This window comes from Homarus americanus, unplaced genomic scaffold (assembly GCF_018991925.1).
Source record: "Homarus americanus isolate GMGI-L3 unplaced genomic scaffold, GMGI_Hamer_2.0 scaffold41366, whole genome shotgun sequence".
In the NCBI taxonomy this organism is placed as follows: domain Eukaryota; kingdom Metazoa; phylum Arthropoda; class Malacostraca; order Decapoda; family Nephropidae; genus Homarus; species Homarus americanus.
In genome coordinates this window covers 2,660,652-2,664,110 of record NW_024723541.1, presented here as the reverse complement: position 1 = coordinate 2,664,110, position 3,459 = coordinate 2,660,652, and positions in this window count along the sequence as shown.

The following is a 3,459-nucleotide window of genomic DNA, read 5'->3' as shown; positions in this document are numbered from 1 at the left end:
TGTAAATAGTTTACAGTTTTACTAGATCCATTACGCTGGTTGGAAGTCTTCGCTTCCTGTGGCACTTATATCTCACATTTACTTACGTTGTTACTTATTTCTTACTTATTTAGGTGATATAAGTGTGTGTTTAGGGCGATTAGGTTCAGCATGTTCGAATTTTCATCCGATTGTATGAAAATAATAGGTACTAAAATCGGGTTGGCCAATGACGTTACAACACACTGAGGATCCGACTGTTTCACGCTCGTGTTTCTCTCCACGTAAACCACATCCAAGAGTACTTTAGGCACACGATTTGTACTTCTGTATAGTGTATAGAGTCACTGTAGACGACCAAAATGTTATTATTTTTAATACTTTCTTTGTGTTGTCTCCTAAACGTTCATTCAGCGAGTTACTACATAATGTTTGTCAGTTAAGGTCACTTGGAAGCTTCCGTTCACCGCTGTTAACAACATCCTACCACAGAAAATCCCACTAACGATTTCCCAATGGAAATTATCCCACCAAACGTTTCCCCACGAGAAAATGCAACTCAACATTTCTCAATTCACAAGGCCTTGCCAAACATTTCCCCACAGCAAACTCCAACCAAAGATTCACGAAGACAAACTCTAACAAAACAATTTCCAACATAAAATTCCCCCAACACTCCCTTAAACAAAATCCAGCCAGGTGTTTCCCCAAACGATAAAAAAACAGCCCCTCAAGTTTCTTTATGACAACTTCTTTTCAAATAACTTGAAGGTCTATGGGATCTTTATATTAATCAACGCCAACACCACAAAATGATGTCCTTTAGATTCTCATGGGATCGCAAGTCGAATTTTCCTCGTACATGGTTAAGTAAGAACGCATCTAATGTGGTGATTTAAGATAAAGTACATAAGAACATAAGAAAATAAGGAGTCTGCAATAGGCCGGTTGGCCTGTGCATGGCAGCTACTGTCGAGAGTTACTACCACTCTCTATCATCCAAGTACAAGTTTTATGTCCAAAAACGGATCAAACTTACATCAAAACTCACAAATTAACTTTCACGGTCAGGATTCATAAAGATTATACAAGTTAATCTGGTCTTATTAATTATTGTACGGTACAATGAGTATCACGTTAAGGTAAAAATTTTAGTGTAAGTGTTTAACCTTTTGGGCGTTCCATTTGTTTTAGTTTAAGTAGATTAGTTAAGTCCCTTCAACTGCTTTTACGAGGAAGATCTAACAAAGGAACATTTAAGAATCTGGACCCCAGGATCTTTGTGGATCTGCAGCCAGTTTCCCCTCTAGTGTTGTGCTTTGAAAGTCAGCAGCGGCAGAGAAGCCTTATCCCGCGGTGACCACGTGAGCGTTCGTGCTTAGTAATCCGATTACAGATCCGCTGCATCATCATCATCATCATCATCATCAATCTGGCGCGGCTTGCTGGCCACTGCCGGGTAGGGTTCATGAGGGGAGCTCACGGTGTACTGGTGTCATATGAATCTTTTAGGTAAGAGAAAATGACGCCAGGAGGGTGGGAAAGACGTCAGGAATGTGAGTGAGGGACATCAGGGGGTGTGTGGGAGGGTTGTCAAGAACGCGGGTGAAGGTGGGAGGGATGTCAGAAGGATGGATGAGGGTGGGAGGGACGTCAGGAGGGAGGGAGGGATGTCAAAAGGATAGGTGAAGGTGGGAGGGTTGTCAAGAGTGTGGGGTGGGGGTGGGAGGAATATCAAAAGAGAGGGAGGGGTGTATCCTCACCCTCCAGCACATCCGCATGCCGCCACTGCACTGTGGATGAAGACCTCAGTAACCTCACTAAGAAGAAGTACAGCCTCTGGTAACTGTCCTCGCTGCCTGCTCATATTTTATATCAACTTCAACATAACAATTCACCTAAGTTCTTTAACAAATAAGAAACTATCAATTTGTGTCTTGTTACAAAACAGTTTTTGAGTATTTTATTAATATGTTGTGTAACTCCTCGCTTCATGGCAGTTCTAGTGTTATCGTTTGTTTTGCTGAGGTAGCGATTTCTTGGAAGTGAAACAAATGATGATACAGTTTCCAGTGCAAACCATTACCATGACATATATTTTCCTAACGTTGACTAAGATACCAAAGGTTCATTTTTTTCTTTAATTAATCGTAAAACACGCAGTGAGTCCTCTTTTACTTGTGTCAGCCTGTTGCCAAGGATATAGTTTAGCGCGACACAGTAACCTGCACCATTACCCTCTTATCCAACTCTCAAGGTTTGATTGTATCGTATTTGTAAATGTTGGTTATTGTAAGATACTAACAATGTGCCAGCTGTTTCATGACCCTGGCGGTAGAGCACCAAACACAACAAGCCAACGTTTCACAACTGTACGTCACAGGTTGGTTGTGTCAGGCATATGATCAACATAAAACTGGTGGCAATATTTACTCTTCTCAATGAATCTATCTATGTACTGTACACTGGTGAAATTTCAGGTTAGTTAATTATGAAATATGGGAAATTTAATGTTAGGTTAATTTCATGATAATATATAGATAGTGAACACGAATGCTGTGACGTGTAAGGCAGGCAGCAAACAGCGGAGACTGGCATCATGTAAACTGTCACGCAACACGAGGAGTGTAAACCAACCTTAATCTGCCTCAAATATTTTCACCCACAATTCCTTTGCTGTCGACCCGTCACCTGAAATACAAATATTTATAACTTAAAAGAATTCATATTCCATATAATCTGTTAAAGTTGTGTAAATTTCCTACTAAGTACAATTTTCTTAGATATAAATGTATAAAAAAATCTACAAAATAATCCTAGGGTATTAGATATACGAAACTAATCCCTAGCAGGGTGGTTACATAGCACTGTCTGGCGTGGCGCCCTTTACGGATATCAAAGGTCAGGGGGATGATGACGTCACTTACTACACACAAACAACAGTGCCGCTGAGTACTTTTGCCTCAACGAATACAATAATTCAGCTTTACATCTAATTTTTAACGTTAAATGCTTCGATGATGATAAATTCTGTTCTACTTTTAGGAAATGTCATATTTGATTAAGTAAATACTGATTTTGGGGTTGGTAAATGGTGTAAAGAATGTTGGCCGGTACTGAAGCACTGTGCTGTACACTTCCAACCTTGGTATCGTACCCAGTCCACTCCTAACGTTCCGCCCTGACCTCATCGTCCACACACTAGCAACAAGAAGGGTACAGCAGTCCTCAGTGATTGCTCAATATAATAATAATAGTCTAAATATTTTTTTATTATATAATGTTACAGTAGTAAAATTATGGTCAGTGGACGAATAGTATGTTTGCATGACTGTCCATAAGCGCCGTACAGTTGTAGCTGTGAGGAGGAAAGTGCAACTAATCCTAGTTACCAGAGATGATTAGTTATATGGTAGTAGAGTATACATGAGGGAGGCAGCAGGGTAGAGTGGTGGACGCCTGCGCAGTACTGTGTCCGGG